The 26,265-nt window shown below is 34.1% G+C and overlaps 2 long non-coding RNA genes across 2 annotated transcripts in view; one reads left to right on the plus strand and one right to left on the minus strand.

The window, feature by feature from the left end:
* Positions 1-25,329, plus strand: part of LOC309620819 — a 208,928-nt gene extending 183,599 nt beyond the window's left edge. The window contains exon 2 of the long non-coding RNA XR_014239667.1: positions 6,460-25,329. This is a non-coding gene — a long non-coding RNA (uncharacterized lncRNA). The remainder of the gene's footprint in view (positions 1-6,459) is intronic.
* Positions 1-26,265, minus strand: part of LOC309620858 — a 491,448-nt gene that overhangs the window by 369,828 nt on the left and 95,355 nt on the right. The window lies entirely within an intron of this gene.

A 26,265-nucleotide genomic window follows, 5' to 3' on the forward strand; every position in this document is an offset into this window, starting at 1 on the left:
ACACACATGCTTAAAGTGAGGGGATGGAAAAATATATTCCATGCAAATGGAAATGAAAAGAAAGCTAGGGTAGCTTTTGTCTGTTATAGGGTAACATATGACAGACAATGTAGATTTTATAACAAAGTCTGTAATACAAGAAAAATTAGGGCATTATTTAATGATAAAGGGAACAGTAAAAGGAAGATGTAACATTCATAAATATATATGCATCTAATATAGGAGCTCATAAGTATATAAAGAAAATACTAACAGACATAAAGGAAGAAATTGACAATAATACAATAATAATCGACACACTAGAACAGTTAGACTTGTAAATATATACAGGACATTTCATACAAAAACAGCAGACTACACATTCTTCTAAACTGCACATGAAGCATTCTTCAGGATAGATCATGTGCTAGTCCACAAAATAAGTCTCAACAAATTTAAGATAATAGTAAATATATCAAGCATCTTTTCCAACCACAACAGTATGAAACTAGAAAACAATTAAAGGAAGAAAATGGAAAAAAAACACGTAGAGACTAAACAAAATATTACTAAAAGACCCAAAGGATCAATGGATCGATGAATCAATCAAAGTGGAAATGGGGAATAACTAGAGAAAATAAATATAAAAACACAACTTTCCAAAATCTATGGGCTGCAGCAAAAGCAATTCTAGGAAAGAAGTTTATAGTAATAAATGTCTACCTCAAGAAACAAGAAAAATCTCACATGAACAACTTAACTTACCATCTAAAGGAGTAGAAAAATAAAAACAAACAAAGCCCAAAGTCAGCAGATGAAAGAAACAATAAAGATCAAAGAGGAAATAGGTAGAGGTCAAGTAAACAATTGGAAAAATTAATAAAAACAAGAGTTATTTTTGAAAAGATAAATAAAGTTGATAAGCCTTTAGCCAGGCTCCTTAAAAAAAAAAAAAAAAGAGAGAGAGAGAGAGGACTCAAACAAAACAAGAAATGAAAGAGAGGAAATTACAACAGATATCACAAAATACAAACAGTCATAATAGACCACTCTGAACAGTTATATGCCAAAAACTTAGACAACCTAGAAAAAATGGATAAATTCCTAGAAACATACAAACTGGGAAGAAATAGATAATCTGAACAAACTGAATACTAGCATAGAAATTGAATCAGTAATCAAAAATTCCCAACAAACAAAAGTCTAGGACCAGACAGGTTCATAGGAGAATTCTTGCAAGCATATAAAAGAGTTAATACTTATCCTTCTCAAACTAGTGCAAAAAAAAAAAAAAAAAAAAAAAATTGAAGGGAAGGGAATGCTCCCCAATTCATTCTATGTGGCTAGCATTACCCTGATACCAAAACTGGACAAAGACACTATAAAAACAGAAAATTATAGGCCAATATCCCTGATGAATATAGATGCAAAATATCCTCAACATAATATTAGCAGATAATTCCCAACAGTATATAAAATGAGTCATACATGAAGATCAAGTGGGACTTATTTCAGTGATGCAAGGATGGTTCAATATCTGCAAGTCATTCAATGAGATACACAACATCAACAAAAAGAAGAATACAAAACAGATCATGATCTCAATAGATGCAGAAAAGACATTTGATGAAATTCAAAATACCAGTCATGATAAATAATCTCAACAAAGTTGGTATAAATGGAACATACTTCAACATAATAAAGGTCACAACTAACATCATACTGAATAGTGAAAAATTGAAAGCTTTTCTTCTAAAATCGGGAACAAACTAAAAATGATCATTCTCAACATTTCTATTTAACAGAGTATTGGAAATTCTAGCCTCAGCAATCAGACAAGAAAAAGAAATAAAATAATGCAAATTGGAAGGAAGAAGTAAAACTGTTTCTATTTACAGATGATATGATACTATATAAAGAAAACCCTAAAGTCTCCACCAAGAGAACTAGTAGAACTAATAAATGAATTCAGTAATGTTGCAGGATACAAGATTAACATACAGACATCTATTGCTTCTCCATGTACTAATAATTAACTCTCAGAAAAAGAAGGCAAGAAGACAATCCCATTTAAAATTGCCTCAAAATGAATAAAACACCTAGGAATAAATTTAGCCAAGGTGGTGAAACACCTATATTCTGAAAACCCTAATAAATTGGTGAAGGAAATTGAAAATGATACAAGGAAATTAAAAGATATACTGTGTTCATGAAATGGAACAATTAATATTGTCAAATTGTCCATACTACCTAAGCAATCTATAGATTTAATGCAATCTCTATAAAAACACCCATGAAATTTTTCATAGGACTGGAAAAAATAATTCTAAAATTTGTATGGAACCACAAAATATCCTAAATAGCCAAAGTAATCTTGAGAAAATAAAGTTGGAGCTATCACACTCCCTGACTTCAGACTGTACTACAAAGCTACAATAGTTCAGAGAGCATGGTAGTGGCACAAAGAACAAACACATAGGTCAAGAGAACAGAACAGAGAGTACAGAAATAAACCCACATATTTATGGTCAATTAATCTATGAGAAAGTAGACAAAAATATACAATGGTGAAAAGACAGTCTCTTCAATAAGTGGTGTTGGGAGAACTTGACAGTTACATGTAAAAGAATAAAATTAAAATATTTTCTCACACCATATACAAATATAAACTGAAAGTGAATTAAAGACCTGAATGTAAGACTGTAAGCCATAAAACATCTAGAGGAAAACATTGATAGGGCACACTTTGTCATAAATCTTAGCAATATATATACAGATTTTTCTCCTCAGGTAAGGGAAACCAAAGCAAAAATGAACAAATGGCCCCTAATTAATCCTAAAATTTTTTGCACAGCAATGGAAACAGTCAACAAAATGAAAAGACAACCTACTGAATTGGAGAAAATATTTACAAATCATATGTCTGATAAGTGGGTTAATATCTAAAATTTATAAAGGGCTCATAAAACTCAATATTTTAAAAAAACTATCTGATTAAGAGAATGAGCAGAAGACCTGTACAGTTATATTGCTAAAGAACACATACACAAGGCTAACAAGCAGGAGAGAAGATGTTCTACATCCCTAAGTATCAGAGAAATGCAAATCAAAACCAAAATGACTTATCACCTCAAACCCGTCAGAATGGCTAGCATCAAAAAGACAACAAATTATAAATATTGTCATAGATGTGGAGAAAAGGAAACCCTAGTTCACTGTTGTTGTAATATAAATTGATATCACCACTAAGGAAAATAGTATAAGGATTCCTAAATAAATTAATAATATAACTACTATGTGATCCAGAAACTCCACTCTTGGGTATATATCCAAAGAAAATGAAGACACTAATTCTAAAATGTACATGCACCTCAATATTCATGTGAACATCCTTTACAATAGTCAACATATGGAAGCAGCCTAACAGTCCATCAACAGATTAATGGTTAAAGAAGTTGTAATATATACAATAGAATATTACTCAGCCATTAAAAGAATGAAATGCTGCCATTGGCAACAACATGGATGCACCTGGAGTGTATTATGTTTAGTGAAGTAAGTCAGACTGGGAATGAAAAATACTGTATATTTTCGCTTATATGTGAAATTTTAAAAACAATCAAACAAATGAAAATAACAAAACTAGAACAGACACATAGATACAGAGAACAAACTAGTGGTTAGCAGCAGAGAGAGGAGAAGGTGGGTGGGCAACATAGGGGAAGGGGATTAAGAAGTACAACTATTAGGTACTAAATAAATTATTGATACAAACATATAATGTGCAGCACAGAGAATACAACTAATATTTGATAATAACTTTAAATGGAGTATAATCTATAGAGACTTCAAGTCACTATATTGTACCCCTGAAACAAAATAACATTGTAAACCAACTATATTTCAATAAAAATAAATAAAAATTAATTAATTAATAAAATTAAAAACTCCTTCTCTGAAAGATAATGTTAAGCAAATGAGAAGCCATTCCACATACTGGCAGAAAGTATTTGTGAAAGAAGTCTTATAAAGGACTGCTATCCAAAATATACAAAGAATACTAAATATTCAACAATAAGAAAACAAATAATTTAAAAATGTGCAAATGATCTCAACAGACACTTCACCAAAGAAGACATATAGATGGCAAAAAAGCATATAAAAATATACTCTACATTATAGGTCAACAGAGAAAGGCAAATACAAATAACAAGATAGCAATATTCACCTATAGAAAGGCCAAAATCCAGGACATTGATAATACCAAATACTAGTGAAGATGTGATGTAACAACTCTCATTACTTGCTGGTGGGAATGAACAATAGTACAGCCATTTTGGAGGACATTTTGGTTGTTCCTTTCAAAACTAAACATACTCTTACCATACAATTTAGCAATCACACATCTTGTTATTCATCCAAAGGGATGAAAACTTACATCCACCTAAAAAACTGCACAAGGATGTTCAGAGCAGTTTTATTCATAACTGTCATATCATGATTGCAACCATAATGTTCGTCAGAAGGTGAATGGATAAATAAACTGTGGTATAACCAGATAATGGAATATTAATTAACACTGAAAATATATAAATTATTGAGCTATGAAAAGACATGGAGGAAACTTAAGTGCATTTTACTAAATGAAAGAAGCCAATTTGAAAAGTGTACACAATGTATGATTTCAACTGCATGACATTCTGGAAAGGCAAAGCTATGACGTCAGTAAAAAGGACAGTAGCTGCAGGTTTACCCGGGGGAGAAAAATTAAATAGGTGGAGCCAAGTGACTTTTAGGTAAGTGAAAATATGCTGTATGATACCATAATATTAGGTATATGTCATTGTACATTTCTCCAAACACTTACAATGTACAACACCTAGCATGAATGTTAATGGAAACTATGGAGTTTGGGTGTTAATAATGTGTCAACATGGGTTCATCAATTGTTACAAATGTATCACTCTAGTGGGGGATGTTGATAAATGAAGAAGCTATGTATGTGGGGGGCAAGGAATATATGAGAAATTCCTGTACATTCCCTTCAATTTTGCCTTGAACCTTAAACTGCTCTAAAAACGTAAACAATTAATTTTTTTTTTAAAATAGAGGATATCAACATAAGACTTTATCAAGCAGAAAAAAATAATTTACAATAATGGCAAGTTATTTGAAAATATATACAATCAAAGGAAAAAAGAAAAATGAATAAAAAAGAGTAGAGAAAGCTTATGGAATTTGTGGAATATAAGAAACATTATTAATATAAATATTATGGAAATCCCAGAAGTAGAATACAGAGGAACAGATGGAGAAATATTCCTGGAAGAAATAATGGCTGGAAACTTCCCCAAAATGGAGAGACATATGGACTTCCAGGTACATGAAGCTCAAAATGCCCTAAAGAGTTTCAACATAAAGATGACTTCACCAAGACACATAATCAAGAGTAAAAATCAAGTAAAAAGAATTTTGAAACTTCTAAGAGAAATGAGACTCACGAAATACAAAGGAACCCCCTTAAAGCTCTAGGCAATTTCACAAAAGAACAAATGCAGGCCAGAAGAGAGAGGGAAGATATTTTTAAGGTGTTGAAGGAAAAAAAAAACCCTGACAACCAGGAATATGACATAACATAAAGCTCTTCAAGAATGAAGAAGATATGTAGACAATCGCCCCCCCACCCCAAAACAGGAGTTAGCCATCATGGGAGTTAAGCATTACTAGACCTGACATACAAGAAATACTAAAAGGTATTTCTTCAAGCTGAAATGAAGAATGTCAATTAGAAACATGAAAACATATGAAAGTATAAAACTCACTAGAAAATGAAAGTGTATACACAAGTTCAGAAAACACTAATACAGTAATTGTGGTGTAAAAATCACATAACTAGCATAAAACTAAAAAGAACATAAGTACTAAGTTAGTTGTTAATGTATGCACAATATAAAAAGATGTAAGTGGTGATACCAAAACCAAAAAATATGATGAGGAGAAAAGGCTAGAGTATTTGTATGTGATCAAATTTAACATGTTACTAGATTAAAATAGACAGCTATAATTATAAGATATTTTGTGAAATTCTTATGGTAACCAACAAGCAAAAATCTATAGTGTATACATATATTGTAAAGAAAAAATAATCAAAGCATACAACTACAGAAAATCATCAAATCAAAAAAAAAAACATAAAGAGAGGAAAAATGAAACAGAGGAACTACAAAACAGCCAGAAAACAATAAGATGGCAATGGTAAATCCTTACCCTTTAATGATTAATTTAAAGATAAATGAATTGAATTCTCAAATCAAAAGATATAGAGACTGAATAAATTTAAAAAGAGACCAAACTATATAGTGCCTATTAGAGGCTCACCTAAGGATACACATAGATGGAAGAGTAAAGGGATAGAAAAAGATATTCCATAAAAATAGAAGTGAAAGAGCTGTACTTATATCAAACAAAACAGTATTTAAGTCAAAAACTTTCTCTATATCCAGAGAAGGTCATTATATAATGATAAAGGGAGGTCAGTTAACAAGAGGATATAACAACTGTAAATATATATGCACCCAACATTGGAACATCTTAATATATAGAGTAAATATTAACAGAACTAAAGAGAGAAATAAAATAGAAGGGATGTATACTTCAATATAATGAAGGCCATATATGCCAATACCACAGCCAAAATCATACTCAATGATGAAAAACTGAAAGCATTTCCTCTAAGATCAAGAAGAAAACAAATGTGACCATTCTCACCACTTCTATATGACATAGTGCTGGAAGTCCTAGCTAGAGCAATTATGCAAATCATATCTATTGTTCATGAAGTGGAAGAATTTATATTGTGAAAATGTTCATAATACTCAAAGCAATCTACAGATTCAGTGCAATAGTTATCAAAATTTCAATGGAATTTTTCACAGAAATTATAAGAAAAATCGAAAAATTCACATGGCATCACAAAAGACCCTGAATAACCAAAACAATATTTAGCAAGAAGAACAAAGGTCTTGGCATCACACTTCCTGACTTCGAATTGTATGACACACCTATAGTAATCCAAACAGTATGGTGCTGGCATAAAAATAGACACTAAGAAGAATGGAACAGAATAGGTAACTATTTTACCTAATTTCATAGAGACAAAGATAAGCATAATGAGAAGACTGAGGAATTTGTCTCAATTAAAAGATCAAGAGAAACTCCCCTAAAAAGAACTAATAAAAGAGAAATAAACAACTAGAAAATAATTCAAAGTATTAGTAATACTAATGCAAACTTATTTAGGAAAAAGAGTAAATGAACACAGTGAGAAGTTTAACATGGGATTAGAAATATAAAAAATAACCAGCCAGGACCAAAGAATACAATAAAATGAAAAATACACTAGAAGGAATGAACAGCAGAGTAGGTGGTACAGAAAAGTGCATAAGTGATCTGGAAGACTGAATAATGGAAATCACCTAATTAGAACAACAAAAAGAAAAACAAATTAAAAAATTAAAACAGTTAAAGGGATATTTGGCATAACTTCAAGCATACCAACATTCACATTATAGGGGTCCCAGAATGAAAAAGAGACAGAAGGGGTTCAAAAATGTATTTAATGAAATTATGAAAACTTCCAAAACCTAAATAAGGAAACAGATATCCAGGTAGAGGAAGCACAAACAATCTCAAACAAGATGAAACCAAACAGGAACACAACAAGAAATATCATAATTAAAATGGCCAAAGTTAAAGAAAAAGAGAAAATTCTAAGGTAGCAAGAGAAAAACAAAGAATCATATACAAAGGAACTCCCATAAGGCTATCAGCTGATTTTTCTGATGAAAATTTGAAGACCAGAACATAGTGGCATGATATACTTAATGAGCTAAAAGTAAAAAACCTGCAACCTAGGATACTCCACCCAGCAAGATTATCATTTAGAATTGAAGGAGAGATCAAGAACTTCTCAGACAAGCAAAAACTAAAGGAGTTTATCAATACTCAAATTACCCTAAAAGAAATGCTAAAGGGTCTTCTCTATGTGGAAAAGAAAAGACTATAATAAGAATCAAGTACCTATAGAAAAGGAACAGTCCTATTAGTAAAGGCAAATATATAGTAAAGGCTAAGGATCAAGACCCATCTATATGTTGCTTATAAGAGACTCACTTCAGAGCTAAGACACATACAGAATGGAAGTGAAAGGATAGAAAAAGATAATTCATGTAAATGGAAATGAAAAGAAAGCTGGAGTAGTAATACTCATATCAGAAAAGTAGACTTTAAAATAACGTCTATTACAAAAGACAAAGAAGGGCATTATATAATAATATAAGGATCAATACAAGAAGATGATTTAACATTCATTAACATATATTCACCTAATATAGAAACACCTAGAAATATAAAGCAAACATTAACAGACATAAAGGGAAAAATTGACAATAACACAATGATGGGGGATTTTAACACTACACTTACATCAATGAACAGATCAGTGAGACAGAAAATCAATATGAAGCAGTGGTCTTAACTCACACACAAGACCAATTAGACCTAATAAATATGTACAAGACATTTCCTTCAAAAACAACAGAATACATATTCTTTTCTAGTGCACATGGAACATTCTCATGAATAGTTCACATGCTAGGCCACAAAACAAGTCTCAACAAATTTAAGAAGATTAAAATTATATCAAGCATTTTTTTTCTGCCCATGATGGTATGACACTAGAAATTAATTACAGGAAGGATAAAGTGAAAAGCACAAACATGTAGAGACTAAAAAACATGCTACAAAAAACAAAAAAAACAAAAAAAACAAAACAATGGGTTAATGAAGAAATCAAAGAGAAAATCAGAAAATAACTCAAGACAAATGAAAAAGGAAGCAAGTTTCACAAATCTATGGGAAGCAGCAAAAGCAGTTATAAGAAGGAAGTTCATAGCAATAGAGGCCGACCTCAAGAGACAAGAAAAATCTCAAACAACCTAAATTTCCATCTAAAGGAATTAGCAAAATAAGAACAAACAAATGCCAAAATCAGAAGAAGGAAGGAAATAATAAAGACCAGAGAAGAAATAAATAAAATAGAGATCAAAAAACAATAGAAATAAACAAGGAAACCAAGAGCTGGTTCTTTGAAGAGATAAACAAAATTGATAAACTTTTACGCAGGCTAACCAAGAATAAAAGAGAGAGAATGAAAATAAACAAAGTAAGAAATGAAAGAGGAGAAATATCATCTGATACCATAGAGATAACAAAAAAAAAAAAAAGATAAAAGAACACTACAAACAGTTACATGCCAACAAATTGGACAACCTAAAGGAAACAGACAAATTTCTAGAATCATACCACCTTCCAAACTGAATCAGGAAGAAATAGACAATACGATTAGACTAATTACAAGTAGTTAAATTAAATTTCTAATTAAAAAAAAAAAAAACTCCACACAATGTCCAACACAGGACAGCTTCATAGAATAATTCTACCAAACATATAAAGTAAAGCTAGTACCTATCATTCTCAAACTACTTTAAAAAATAATAAAATAAATAAAAATATAAAATAAAAAAGGATAATGGAAGACTCCCAAATTCATTCTAAAAGACCACCATTACCCTGATAGCAAAACCAAAGACACTACAAAAAAGGAAAAGTATAGGCCAATATCTCTGAAGAATATAGGTGCAAAAATCCTCAACAAAATATTAGCAAACAGAATTCAACAAAATATAAAACGTATCAAAAACCAGATCAATTGGGATTTATTCCAGGTATATAAGGGTGGTTTAGTATTCACAAATCAATCAATTTGATATACCACATTAACAAAAAGAAGGATAAAAAACATGGTAATCTCAATAGATGCAGACAAAAGCATTTGGCAAAATTCAACAACTATTCATGATAAAAACTTGCATTAAAGTTGCTATAGGGGGAACATATGTCAACATAATAAAAGCTATTTATGAAAACTCACTGCTAACATCATACTCAATAGTGAAATTGAAATATTTTCCTCTTAAATCAGGAACAAAACAAGGATGCACATTCTCGCCACTTCTATTTAACACAATATTGGAAGTACTAGCCATAGCAATCAGACAAGAAAAAGAAACAAATGACATTCAAATTAGAATGGAAGAGGTAAAACTGTCACTATTTGCAGATGACATGACACTGTATATAGAAAACTCTAAATTCTCCACAAAAAAAAACTATTAGAAGTAAAAAATGAATTCAGTAAAGATGCAGGGTACAAGATTAACATACAGAAATATATATATTTTCTATATACCAATAATGAACTATAAGAAATAGAAATTAAGGAAACAATCCCATTTACAATTGTATCAAAAAGAATAAAATACCTAGGAATAAATATATCCAAGGAGGTAAAAAACCTATACTCTGAAGCCTATAAAATATTGATGAAGGAAATTGAAAATGAATCAAAGAAATGAAAAGCTATATGTGTTCTTGGATTGGAATAATTGAAATTGTTAAAATGACCATACTACTCAAAGCAATCTACAGATTTAATGCAATCCTTATAAAAATGCCTATAACATTTTTCAAAGAAGTAGAAAAGCATCCTAAAATTTATATGGAACCACAAAGGATCCTGAATTCCAAAGCAATATTGAAAAAAAAAGAACAAAACTGGAAGTATCATGCCCTGTGTCTTCAGACTGTACAACAAAGCTATAGTAATCAAAACAGCATGGTACTGGCATAAGACAGACATAGATCAATGAAACAGAATAGAGAGACCAGAAATGAACCCACTCACTTATGATCAATTGATCTATGACAAATGAGGAGAAAAGAGTCTTTTCGATACATGGTGCTGAGAATACTGGAGACTACATGTAAAAGAAGGAAGTAAGACCTGAAACCATAAAACTCCTAGAAGAGAACATAGGCAGAACACTCTTTGACATAAATAGTAGCAATAATTTTTGGATCTGTGTCTTAGAGCAAAATAAATAAAAGCAAAAATAAACAAATAGGATCTAATTAAACCTAAAAGCTTTTGTAGAGTGAAGAAAATCAGTGACAAAATAAAAAGGCAACCAATCGAATTGAAAGAAAATATTTTTAAATAATATGACCAGAGGACCTTCAAGATGGTGGAGGAGTAAGACGTGGAGATCACCTTCCTCCCCACAAATACATCTACATGTGGAACAACTCCTACAGAAAACCTACTGAATGCTGGCAGAAGACCTCAGACTTCCAAAAAGGCAAGAAAATCTCCACATAACTGTGTAAGGCAAAGAAAAAAGAAAAAAAAATAAAAAGAGAGAGAGAGACAAAGGAATCAGAATGGACCTTTGTTTCTGGGAGAGAGCTGTGAAGGAGGAAAAGTTTCCACACACTAGGAAGCCCCCTCACTGGTGGGGATGGGAGAGCTTCAGAGCCTTAGAGGAGAGAGCAGCAACAGGCGTGCAGAGGCTAAAGTGGAGAGAATCCAGCACAGCGGATTGGTGCCAAACAGAACTCCCCAGCCTGAGATGCTTATCTGCTCGGGGCAGGTGGTGGCTGGGTGCTGAGGCTCTGGCTTTGGAGGTCAGACCCCAGGGAGAGGACTGGGGTTGGCTTCGTAAGACAGCCTGAGAGGGTTAGTATGCCACAGCTGAGGGAGTCTAGGTAAAGACCTGGGCCTACCAAGGAGGCAAGAGACCATTTTTGCTGGGTGTGAGGAGAGGGGTGGGCCCGCCATAGGAGCTTCTTGCTCCATGTGCTCACAGATGGCAGTGCACCAACTACGTGAGCTCCAGAGGTGGGCATGAGCCACGGCTGTTAATTAGGACCCCAGAGGGGGGTGTGATGGCTGCTGCCACTGTTACCAAGTTTCCTGTGAGCAAGTGCAGGTCACTCCCCACATCTTCCTGGGAGCCTGTGAAGCCCCCCACTGCCAAGTGTCCTGCAATCCGGGACTAACTTCCCTGGGAGAATGCACGGTGCACCTCAGGCTGTAGCAACTTCCTGCCAGCTTCTGCCACCGTAGGCACTTCCTACATATCCCAATTGTGACTGCCATATCCCTCCCTCTCCCTGGCATGAGTGAACAATATGCAGCACACGAAGGAGAAAGGTAAAAACCCACAAGACCAAACAGATGAAGAGGAAATAGGCAGTCTACCTGAAAAAGAATTCAGAGTAATGATAGTAAAGATGATCATAAATCTCAGAAATAAAATGGAGAAAATACAAGAAACGTTTAACCCTAGAAGAGCTAAAGAGCAAACAAACAGTGATGAACAACAAAATAACTGCAATTAAAAATACTCTAGAAGGGATCAATAGCAGAATAACTGAGGCAGAAGAACAGAAAATTGATCTGGAAGATAGAATGGTGGAAATCACTGCCATGGAGCAGAAAAAAAAAAAAAGATGAAAAGATGTGAGGACACTCTCAGACACTTCTGGGACAACATTAAATACACCAACATACAAATTATAGGGGTCCCACTTAAAGAAGAGAAAAAGAAAGGGTCTGAGAAAATATTTGAAGAGATTATAATTGAAAACTTCCCTAACATGGACAAGGAAATAGTCAAGCAAGTGCAGGAAGTGCAGAAAGTCCCATACACAATAAACCCAAGGAGAAACAGGCTGAGACACATATTAATCAAATTATCAGAAAATAAATACAAAGAAAAAATATTAAAAGCAGGAATGGAAAAGCAAAAAATAACATACAAGGGAATCTCCATGTGGTTATCAGCTCATTTTACAGCAGAAACACTGCAGGCCAGAAGGCAGTGAAAAGATATATTTAAAGTGATGAAAGGGAAAAACGTACAACCAAGATAAATCTACCCAGCAAGAAGATCATTCAGATTTGACAGAGAAATCAAAAGCTTTACAGACAAGCAAAAACTAATAGAATTCAGCACCATCAAACCAGCTCTACAACAAATGCTAAAGGATCTTCTTTAAGCAGGAAAGACAAGAGAAGAAAAGGACTTACAAAAACAAACACAAAACAATTAAGAAAATGGTAATAGGAACATACATGTCGATAATTACCTTAAATGTGAATGGATTAAAAGCTCCCATCAAAAACACAGAGTGTCTGAATGGATACAAAAACCAGATCCAAATATATGCTGTCTACAAGAGACCCATGTCAGACATAGGGACACATAGGAAATAAAAGTCAGGGGATGGAATAAGATATTCTATGAAAATGGAAATCAAAAGAAAGCTGGAGTAGCAATACTCATATCAGATAAAATAGACTTTAAAATAAAGTATGTTACAAGAGGCAAGGAAGGACACTACATAATGATAAAGGGATTAATCCAAGAAGAAGATATAACAATTATAAACATATAGGCACACAACAAAGGAGCACCTTGATACATAAGACAAATGCTAACAGCCATAAAAGGAGAAATTGACAGTAACACAATAATAGTCAGAGACTTTAACACCTCACTTACACCAATGGACAGATCATCCAGACAGAAAATTAACCAGGAAACACAAGTTTTAAATGACACAATAGACCAATAGATTTAATTGATATTTATAGTACATTCCATCTGAAAACAGCAGAATGAACTTCTTTCTCAATTGTACACAGAACATTCTCCAGGATAGATCACATCTTGGGTTACAAATCAAGCCTCAGTAAATTTAAGAAATATGAAATCATATCAAGGATCTTTTCCGACCACAATGCTATGAGATTGGAAATCAATTACAGGAATATACTGTAAGAAACACAAACACATGAAGGCTAAACAATACATTACAAAATAACCAAGAGATAACTAAAGAAATCAAAGAGGAAATCAAAAAATACTGAGAGAAATATGACAATGAAGACCCAAAATGTATGGGAAGCAGCAAAAGCTCTTCTAAGAGGGAAGTTTATAGCAATACAATCCAACCTCAAGAAACAAGAATAACCTCAAATAAACAACCTAACCTCACACCTAAAGCAACTAGAGAAAGAAGAACAAAAAACCCAAAGTTAGAAGGAAAGAAATCGTAATGATCAGAGCAGAAATAAATTTAAAAGAAATGAAGAAAACAATCACAAAGATCAATAAAACTAAAAGCTGGGTCTTTGAGAAGATAAACAAAATTGATAAACTTTTAGCCATACTCATCAAGAAAATGAGGGACAGGACTCAAATCAATAAAGTTAGAAATGAAAATGAAGTTACCACAGACACTGAAGAAATACAAACCATCATAAGAGACTACTATGAGCAACTATACGCCAATAATATGGAAAACCTGGAAGAAATATACAAATACTTAGAAAGCTATAACCTTCTTAGACTGAACCAGGAAGAAATAGAAAACATGAACATACCAATCGCAAGTAATGAAATTGAAGCTGTGATTAGAAATCTTCTAACAAACAAACGTCCAGGACCAGACGGCTTCAAAGGTGAATTCTATCAAACATTTAGAGAAGAGCTAACACGCATCCTTTTCAAACTCTTCCAAAAAACTGCAGATGAAGGAACACTTCCAAACTCATTCTATGAGGCCACCATCACCCTGATACCAAAACCAGACAAAGATGTCACAAAGAAGGAAATTATAGACCAATATCACTGATGAATATAGATGCAAAAATCCTCAACAAAAAACTAGGAAACAGAATCCAACAGCACATTAAAAGGATCATACTCTATGATCAAGTAGGATTTATCCAAGGGATGCAAGGATTCTACAATATATGTAAATCAAGCAATGTGATATACCATATTAACAAATAGAAGAATAAAAACCATATGATAGCCTCAATAGATGCAGAGAAAGCTCTTGACAAAATTCAACACCCATTTATCATAAAAACTCTCCAGAAAGTGGGCATAGATGGAACCTACCTCAATGTAATAAAGACCATATATGACAAACCCACTGCAAACTTCATTCTCAATGGTGAAAAACTGAAAGCAATTCCTCTAAGATCAGGAACAAGACAAGGATGTCCACTCTCAGTGCTATTATACAGCATAGTTTTGGAAGACCTAACCATGGCAATCAGAGAAGAAAAAGAAAGAAAACTATTCCAAATTGGAAAAGAACTAAAACTGTCACTGTTTGCAGATGACATCATACTATACATAGAAAATCCTAAAGATATCACCAGAAAACTACTAGAGCTAATCAATGAATTTGGTAAAGTTGCAGGATACAAAATTAATGCACAGAAATCTCTTGCATTTCTATATACTAACAATGAAAGATCAGAAAGAGAAATTAAGGAATGAATCCGATTCACCAATGCAACAAAAAGAATAAAATACCTAGGAATAAACCTACCTAAGGAGGTAAAAACCTGTACTTAGAAAACTATAAGACACTGATGGAAGAAATCGAAGATGACACAAGCATATGGAGATATATATCATGTTCTTGGATTGGAAGAATCAATATTTTCAAAATGATTATACTACCCAAAGCAATCTACAGATTCAATGCAATCCCTATAAAATTACCAATGACATTTTTCACAGAACTAGAACAAAAAAACTAAAAAAATTTTAAGGAGACACAAAAGACCTTGATTAGCCAAAGCAATCTTGAGAAAGAAAACAGAACTGGAGGAATCAGACTCCCTGACTTCAGACTATACAACAAAGCTACAGTAATCAAGACAATATGGTACTGGCTCAAAAACAAATATAGATCAATGGAACAAGATAGAACACCCGGAGATAAACCTGCTTACCTATGTTCAACAAATCTGTGACAAAGGAGGCAAAAATATACAATGGAAAATAGTCTCTTCAATAAGTGCTGCTGGGAAAACTGGAGAGCAACATGTAAAAGAAAGAAATTGGGGACTTCCCTGGTGCTGCCATGGTTAAGAATCCACCTGGCAATGCAGGAGACATGGGTTCGATCCCTGGTCCAGGAAGATTCCACATGCCACAGAGCAACAAATCCCATGTGCCACAACTACTGAGCTTGCATTCTAGAGCCTGCGAGCCACAACTACTGAAGCCTGGTCACCTAGAGTCCATGCTCTGCAACAAGAGAAGTTCCAAGAGCAAAATTACAGTGTGTTAGATTGTGGGGGGAAAATTAGTTTTATTTTTTCCCTACATGGGGTACAACACTGTGAAATTCAATCTTCAACTGAAGGCCCTGAAATTCTTCTAAAACATAGCTCTTTGTTTCTTTCTTTAACAAAGTTTAAGCTAGTTTTAATAAATTAAAATGAGAAATTGCTTGTCTGTCCACCTCAGCTTTGTTTTATGCCCATTTCATACTGTTGTCTGTGCTGTAATTCATATTTTTGATACCATTTCTGATGTGTTAAATTGGTTGTCTTGTAAATATCTTATAAAGAGTTCAATTGTAAATAAGCTATTGTGGCTGTTAAAATAAATAAATAAAGTAAAATAAAATAAAATAAAACAAATGAGAAGCTCACACAGCAACGAAGGCCCAATACAGCCAAAATATAAATAATAATTTAAAAAATGAAATTAGAACACTTCCTAACACCATACACAAAAATAAACTCAAAATGGATTAAAGACCTAAATGTGTGACCGGACACTATAAAACTCTTAGAGGAAAACATAGGAAAAACACTCTTTGACATAAATCACAGCAAGATCTTATTTGACCCAACTCCCAGAGTAATGGAAATAAAAACAAAAATAAACAAATGGGACCTAATGAAACTTAAAAGCTTTTGCACAGCAAAGGAAACCATAAACAAGATGAATAGACAACCCTCAGAATGGGAGAAAATATTTACAAATGAAGCAACTGACAAAGGATTAATCTCCAAAATATATAAACAGCTCATGCAGCTCAACAAACAATCCAATCTAAAAATGGGCAGAAGACATAAATAGATTTTTCTCCAAAGAAGACATGCAGATGGTAAAAAACACATGAAAAGATGCTCAACATCACTAATTATTAGAGAAATTCAAATCAAAACTACAGTGAGGTATCACCTCACACCGGTTAGAATGGGTATCATCAGAAAATCTATGAACAATAAATGCTGGAGACAGTGTGGAGTAAAGGGAATCCTCTTGCACTGTTAGTGGGAATGTAAATTGATACAGCCACTATGCAGAACAGTATGGAGGTTCCTTAAAAGACTAAAAATAGAATTACCATATGTCCCAGCAATACCACTATTGGGCATACACCCAGAGAAAACCATAATTAAAAAAAGACTCATGTGCCCAAATATTCATTGAAGCACTATTTACAATAGCCAGGTCATGGAAGCAACCTAAATGTCCATCGACAGACTAATGGATAAAGAAGATGTGGTACATATATATAATGGAATATTACTTAGCCATAAAAAGGAAAAAATTGGGTCATTTGTAGAGACATGCATGGACCTAGAGACTGTCAGACAGAGTGAAGTAAATCAGAAAGAGAAAAACAGATATCATATATTAACGCATATATATGGAATGTCAGAAAATGGTACAGATCAACTGGTTCGCAAGGCAGAAAGAGAGACACAGATGTAGAGAACAAACGTATGGACACCAAGGGGAGAAAGGGGTGGGTGGGATGAATTGGGAGATTGGGATTGACTTATGTACAATAATATGTATAAAATAGATTGCTAATGAGAACCTGCTGTATAGCACAGGGAACTCCACTTCACTGTACAGTAGAAACTAAGACGTCATTGTAAAACAACTATACCCCAATAAAAAAAAAAAAGTTAAATAAATAAATAATATGACTGATAAGGGATTAATATTTAAATTTATATACAGCTCATAAAATTCAATATCAAAGAACCAAAGAACCCAACTAGAGAACTGGCAGAACTGAATAGACACTTTTCCAAGGAAGATATATAGATGGTTAACCAGATAATGAAACAATGCTCAACATCACTAATTATCAGAGGAATGTAAATCAAAACAAAAATATCACCCCACACCTGTCAAAATGGCTATCATCAAAATGTGTGCAAATAACAAATGTTGTTTGAGGATGTGGAGGAAAGGGGACCCTAGTATACTGTTGATGGGCTTGTTGATTGTTGTAACCACTGTGGAAACCAGTTTGGTGGTTCATCCAAAACTAAAAATAGAAGTACCATATGATACAGAAATTCTATGCTCGGGTATGTAAACAAAGAAAATGAAAACACCCATTCAAAAAGATACATGGGGGCTTCCCTGGTGGTGCAGTGGTTGAGAATCTGCCTGCTAATGCAGGGGACACGGGTTCAAGCCCTGGTCTGGGAAGATCCCACATGCCGCGGAGCAACTGGGCCCGTGAGCCACAACTGCTGAGCCTGCGCATCTGGAGCCTGTGCCCCGCAATGGGAGGGGCCGCAATAGTGAGAGGCCCGTGCACCGTGATGACGAGTGGCCCCCGCACCACAATGAAGAGTGACCCCTGCTTGCCGCAACTAGAGAAAGCCCTCGCACGAAACGAAGACCCAACACAGCTAAAAAGAAAGAAAGAAAGAAAGAAAGAAAGAAAGAAAGAAAGAAAGAAAGAAAGAAAGAAAGAAAGAAAGAAAGAAAGAAAGAAAGTAGCTATTAATTAAAAAAAAAAAAGTACTCCGAGAAATAAAATTAAAAAAAAAAAAAAAAGATACATGGACCCTAATGTTAATAGCAGCTTTATTTACAGCAGTCAAGAAATGGAAGCAACCTAAATTCCCATCAACAGATGAAGGATAAAAATACGTGGTATATATATATATCACGTGGTATATACATATATCAACTGTGTCTCTATCTCTGTATCTATACACACTGAATTGACTATTACTCAACCATAAAGGGAATAAAATTCTGTCAATTGCAGCAACATGGATGGACCTAGAGAATATTATGCTTAGTGAAATAAGTCAGACGGGGAATGATAAACACTGTATGTTAATCACTTATATGTGGAATCTAAAAAATAAATTGAAGGAAGGTACATATATTAAAAAAATGAAACAAACTCACAGATATAAAGACCGAACTGGTGGTTACCAGTGGGGAGAGGAAATGCGGGAGGGATGAGATAATGGTATGGGATTATGAGACACAAACGACTATGTATAAAATAAATAAGCAAGAAGGATATATTGTACAGCACAGGAAAATATAGTCATTATTTTGTAATAACTTTAAAAGGAGTATAATCTATAAAATATTAGATCAGTATGTTGCACACCTGAAACTAATATAATATTGTGATCAACTATATTTATATAAAAAAGTGATTTAATATTGAACAACAAAAAATAATGCCAATCTTACTATGGACACCATTAATGCCCAATCTGCTCTTAGCAACCAACAGTGAATTCTTCATATGACACCATTCTCTGAAGCAATCAGTCAGCTACATGGTGGCAGGTTGATTATATTGGACAGCTTCTGTCATGGAAGGGCAGTGTTTTGTTCTTGCTGGAATAGACACTCTAGATATGGAATTTTCTTCTATGCATGCATTGTTTCTGCCGAAACTACCATCTATGGACTTACAGTAGGCCTTATCTACAGTCATTATATAGCACATAGCATTGCTTCTGCTCAAATAAATCAATTTACAGCAAAAGAAATGTGGCAATGGGCTCATACTCATATACTTCACTGGTTTTATCATGTTCCCCACCATCTTGAAACAGCTGGTGTGATCAAATGGTGATATGGCCTTTGAAGACTCAGTATCTGTGCCATCTAGGTGGCAGTACATCACAGCATTGGATAAAGCTTCTCCAGAAGGGTGTATATGCTTTGAATAAGCATTCAATATATGGTGCTATTTCTCCCATAGCCAGGATTCACAGATCCAGGTATCAAGCAATGAAAATGGGAGTGGCACTACTCACTAATACCCCTAGTGACCCACTAGCAAAAATTTTGCTTCCTGGTCCTGCAACCTTATGCTTTTCTGGCATAGAGGTATTTGTTCCAGAGGGAGGAATACTTATACCAGGAGAAACAGTAATGATTTCATTACACTGGAAGCTAAGAATGTCACCTGACCACACTGGGATACTTAATGCCTCTGAATCAAAGGGCAAAAAAAGGAATAATGGTGTCAGCTAGGGTGATTGATCCAGTCTACTAAGGGTAAATTATACTACTATTCCATAATAGGGGCAAAGGAAAGCATATCTGGATTACAGGAGATCACACAGGGTGTATTTTAGTATTACCATGTCCTGTGATTAAGGTTAGTGGAAAACTACAGCTCAATCCAGGAGGGACTAACAATAGCCCAGACCCTTAAGGAATAAGGATTTGGGTCACCCCACCAGGTGAAAAATCAGGACCAGCTGAGATCATTGCTGAAGGCAAAAGCAATACCAAAGGGATAGTAGAATAAGGTAGTTAACAAATACAAGCTACAACCATGTTACAAGTTACAGGATCTAGGACTGTGTCATGAGGAAGGTGAATTTCCTCTTTATATTATGAAAAATATTATGAATACATTTTTGTGTGTATATACATATATTGAGCAAATACCTTTGTTTTATTTCCTCTCTTGTTCCCTTATCATGTAATGTAAGATGTATTTATTTTCTATCAGTGTTTAATATTGTTAATTTTACATCATAGTATTTATTTAAACAGGGTATCAGGATAAGCATAAAGACCACTCAAGAACTTTACCCCCTCTTCTGGGGAAGAGATTAGTGAATTTTTGGTTGTGAGGATAGTTGTATCATGTTACGTGGAATTATATCCTTGTTATTGTATTTATCTGGAGATTAAGTGAGGTTTAAAGAGATGTGTATGGGTGTCAAGTTGACAATGGATGGACTTGTGATGGTTGTGATGGTTAACTTTATGTGTTAACCTGACTGAGGTACGGGATGATTGGATAACTGGTAAATATAATACTATTTCTGGGTGAGTCTATGAAGATGTTTATGGAAGATATTAGTATTTGATTCAGTTGACTGAGTAAAGATGATCACCTTCACCAATGTAGGTAGGCATCATCCTATCCACTGAGGGCCTGCATAGAACAAAAAGGCAGAGGAGTGTCAAATTTGCATTCTTTGCTTGAACTAGGACACCCATTTTCTTTTGTCCTTGGACATCAGAATTACTAGTCCTCAATCCTACAGATTCAGACAGGGACTTACACTATTGGCTCCCCTGGTTCTCAGGCCTTGAGATTCAGACTGAAGTACATCAATGGCTTTCCTGGTTCTCCAGCTTACAGATGGCAGATTGTGGGACTTCTTGGCCTCTTTAATCCCTCACGTTTTGTTTTTCTAAGAATGTCTTAATTTTTCCCTCATGTTTTAAAAATTAATTAATTAATTAATTTATGTTTTGCTGTGTTGGGTCTTCGTATCTGTGCGAGGGCTTTCTCTAGTTGCGGCGAGCGGGGACAACTATTCATTGCGGTGCACGGGCCTCTCACTGTCGAGGCCTCTCTTGTTGCGGAGCACAGGCTACAGACGCGCAGGCTCAGTAGTTGTGACTCACAGGCTCAGTTGCTCCACGGCATGTGGGATCTTCCCAGACCAGGGCTCGAACCCGTGTCCCCTGCATTAGCAGGCAGATTCTCAACCACTGCACCACCAGGGAAGCCCCTCCCTCATTTTTAAAGGCCAATTTTGCCAGATGTAGAGATCTTGGCTGATAGTTTTTTTTCAGTACTTTAAATATAATTCCATCTCCACTTGATCTCCAAGATATTGAATGAGAAATTGGCTGATAATCCTATAGAGTGTCCATTATATGTAAAGGGTCATTTTTCCTGTCCTTCTCTGTCTTCGGTATTCAACAGTTGATTTTAATGTGTCTCATTCTTATCATTTTGGAATATTTGGAGTTTGTTAAACTTTGAACTTTGTAGATTCATGTCCTTCAATCAAAGTTAGGAAGTTTGGCACCATAATTTCTCCAAATTACCTCCCTGTTTCTTCTTTCTCTTTTCCTTATGGGAATCCAATAATGTATATATTGGTCCACTTGGAGGTATACCACAAATCCCTTAGGTTCTGTTTACTTTTTCTCCATCTTTTTTCTTCCTGCTCCATAGACTCAACAGTTTTCATTTTCCTACTTTCAAGTCTTCTGATTCTTTTTGCTGCCTGCTCAAAATTGTAGTTGAGCTCCTCTAGTGAATTTTGTATTTTAGTTATTGTAATTTTCATCTCCAGAATTTCTGTTTGGTTCCTTTTATATAGTTTCTACATGTTTGTTGATATTCTCATTTTGTTCATATGTCATTTTTCTGATTTCCTTTAGTTCTTTGTATGTGTTCTTTTTAGCTCTTTGTACATAATTAATATAGTTGTATCAAAGTTATTGTCTAGTGTGTCTGATGTCCAGTCTTCTTCAGGGGTATTAGCATGTTTATTTTGTTGTTTTGAATGAGCCATGTTTTCCTGTGTCTTCATATGCCTTGAGACTTCATATAGAAAATTTGGTATTTGACTATTATAATGTTGCAACTATGAAAATCAGATTTTCCTCCTTCCTCAGTGCTTGTTACAGACTGTAGTAGTCTGTTTTTTTAGACCTTTCCAAACTATTTTTACATAGAATATTTTGTGTCATGTGTTATTAGTGATGACTCTTTTCCTTCATGTTCAGTTAATGATTGACAGAAATTTCCTTGGATGCAAGGAAATGAAACAAACCAAAACACAAAAAATATAAAAGAGAGAAGCAAAAAAAAAAAAAATCACCTCTCCAAGTTTTTCTGCTTTTATCAGTGCTGGGTCACTTCACACTTAGCTAGGCTTTTCTGACCATAAGTATCAGCCCAACCTGACAGATTAGCTTCTAAAGTCTTGTCTGAACATGTATCTTGCCTGGGCATGTTCATGGCTTTCTAAATTTCTCAGTTTGCATGGCTGCTTTGAACATTGTAATTTATCAAAGAGTCCCAGCTCAGATTCTCCTCTTTCTTAGATAGTTTATTGTATGTCCTGAGACACCCATAATCTTTTGCCCCAAATTTCTTGGGTCTTTAGACCATCCTGAAACTTTCAAAAGTGCCCATTGCATTTTCTGAATGAGATCTACATTAGGCAAAACAGAGATGTGCATTTTTCGTCAGTAGTTAGGTAGACGCCAGACAGATTAGAAGAACTCTACACAATAATTTGCAAATAAGTTCTGCTCAGCTTCCTCTAGTTTGAGAGAAATAATTAGCAACCAGGCTGCTTCACTTGAAGACAAAGACAGCTACCACAGCAAGAAGGGTGTAAAGCAGGAATGGGTAAAAACACCACAAAACTTTCCAAAATGATTGATAGCTTTTTTTAAATTGGGTGTTTGATTTGTTGCTGTAAGGCTTTGAATGTTTTTCAGAGCACTGATAAACTAGCTCAGTTTCTACTTGTTGTTGTTTTTTAATTATTTTTAAAAATGTTTCTGTGAGGAAATAAGAGCTTGGAGGCTTTTAGTTTGCCATTTTGCTGACATTACTCCCAGTGACACATATTGAAACAATATATTATTGTCATCATCAATGTCCAAATAATTTTGATGGGAAAAAAAGAATAAATGTAATATTAAATAAATAAAATATTTCTGTGCTTGAAAAGGGGAAAATATCCATGAAATGCATAAGAAAGGCTTTTCAACAACCCACATAATAAAGATTCAATGGCTTTTCATTGAAAATGAACTGAGTGTGATAAAAATATGACATGACAGCCAAAAAATATTAACGTGATATTATGACTTTAACTTGAGTACAATATTTGCAATAATGGATGAGATATTCTTTCTTGATTTACATTCTGGAGTCAATATCTGGAATATTGGTTTCCTCATAAGGCATCACTTTTTTTTTCAAGCATTAAACAAATTAAAATATAGTGAGGATAGTGATGAAATTAGACACATTGTCATATGATAAATATTTGAAATACTTCTGTTCATTTATCCAGAATAAGAAGTTTCCTGCAGGACATAAGAGCTCTCTCCAAATATGTGAAAAGTTATCACATATAAAATATATTGGACTTGTTTGGTTTGCCCAAGTAATAATGTCACTTTCACAATGTCTGAGAGGATTATTTAACTAGGATCCATAGTGATATGTAAAAGGAGACAGATATAATGACAACATAAGAAAGAAAATTTTAATGCTAAGAAATGTCCAATTGACAACTTTTAGCATCACATGACTTTCTATCCTGTTTCATTGATCTACAATTCTGTTTTAGTGCAAGTATCATACTGTTTTGATAGCTGTAGCTTTGTAGTATAGTCTGAAGTCAGAGAGACTGATTCCTCCAGCTCCGTTTTTCTTTCTCAAGATTGCTGTGAGTTTTGGGATCTTTTGTGCCTCCATACAAATTTTAAGATTGTTTTGTCCTAGTTCTGTGAAAAAAAATGCCATTGGTAATTTGATAGGGATTGCATTGAATCTATAGATTGCGTTGGGTAGTATAGTCATTTTCATGATATTGATTCCTCCAATCCAAGAACATGTATATCTCTCCATCTGTTTGTGTCATCTTTGATTTCTTTCATCAGTGTTTTATAGTTTTTGGAGTACAGGTCTTTTGCCTCCTTAGGTAGGTTTATTCCTAAGTATTTTATAATATTTAATGCAATGGTAAATGGGTTTCCTTAATTTCCCTTTTTGATCTTTCATTATTAGTGTATAGAAGTTCAACAGATTTCTGTGTATTAATTTTGTATCCTGCAATTTTACTGAATTCATTGGTGAGCTCTAGTAGTTTTCTCGTAGCGTCTTTAGGATTTTCTATGTACAGTATGATGTCATCTGCAAACAGCAACAGTTTTACTTCTTCTTTTCCAATTTAGATTCCTTTTATTTCTTTTTCTCCTCTGATTGCCATGACTAGGACTTTCAAAACTATCAGTACATTGAATAAAATTGGTGAGAGTGGACATTCTTGTCTTATTCCTGATCTTAGAGGATAGAAAGCCCAGAAATAACCCATGCATCTATGGTCAATTAATGTATGACAAAGGAGGCAAGACTATACAATGGAGGAACGATAGTTTCTTCAATAAGTGGTGCTGGGAACACTTGACAGCTACATGTAAAAAAAATGAAATTAGAACATTCTTTAACACCATACACAAAAATAATCTCAAAAATGGATTAAAGACCTAAATGTAAGTTCGGATACTATAAAATTCTTAGAGGAAAACATAGGCAGAACACTCTTTGACATAAATTGCAGCAATGTCTTTTTGTTCTGTCTCCTAGAGTAATGGAAATGAAAACAAAAATAAATAAATGGGACCTAATTAAACTCAAAAGCTTTTGCACAGCAAAGGAAACCATAAACAAAACAAAAAGACAACCCACAGAATGGGAGAAAATATCTTCAGATGATGCGACTGACAAGGGATTAATCTCCAAAATTTACAAACAGCTTATGTGGCTCAATATCAGAAAAGAAAAAACAAACAAATTAAAAAGTGGGCAGAAAACCTAAATAGATATTTCTCCAAAGAGTACATACAGATGGCTAAAAAGCACATGAAAATATACTTAACATCGTTAATTTTATAGAAATGTGAATCAAAACTACAATTAAATATCACCTCACACCATTCAGAATGGCCATCAGCAAAATGTCTACAAACAATAAATGCTGGAGAGGGTGTGGAGAAAAGGGAAACCACCTACACTGTTGGTGGGAATGTAAATTGGTGCAGCCACTATGGAGGTTCCTTAAGAAAATAAAAATAGAGCTACCATATGATCTAGCAATCCCACTCCTAAGCACATATCCAGAGAAATACTGGGTTCAAAAGGATACACTCACCCCAATGTTCATTGCGGCACTGTTTACAATAGCCAAGACACTGAAGCAACTTAAATGTCCAAGCAACTTAAATGCCCATCAACAGATGAATGGATAAAAAAGATATGGTACATATTTACAATGGAATACTATGCAGCCATTAAAAATGTAATAATGCCATTTGCAGCAACATGGATGGACATGGAGATTATCATACTAAGTGAAGTAAGTTAGACAGAGAAAGGCAAATATCATATGATATTGCTTATATGTGGAATCTAAAAATAAATGACATAAGTGAACTTATTTACAAAACAGAAACAGATTCACAGACTTAGAGAATGAACTTATTATTACCAGGTGGGGAAGGTGGAGGGGAGGAATAGATTGGGAGTTTGGGATTGACATGTACACATTGCTGTATTTAAAACAAATAACCAACCAGGACTTACTGTATAGCACAGGGACCTCTGCTCAGTACTCTGTAATAACCTAAATGGGAAAAGAATTTGAAAAAGAATAGATACATGTATATGTATAACTGAATCACTCTGCTGTGCAGTTGAAACTAACAC

This window comes from Balaenoptera borealis (genome assembly GCF_965194805.1).
Source record: "Balaenoptera borealis genome assembly, chromosome: X".
Classification (NCBI taxonomy): Eukaryota; Metazoa; Chordata; class Mammalia; order Artiodactyla; family Balaenopteridae; genus Balaenoptera; species Balaenoptera borealis.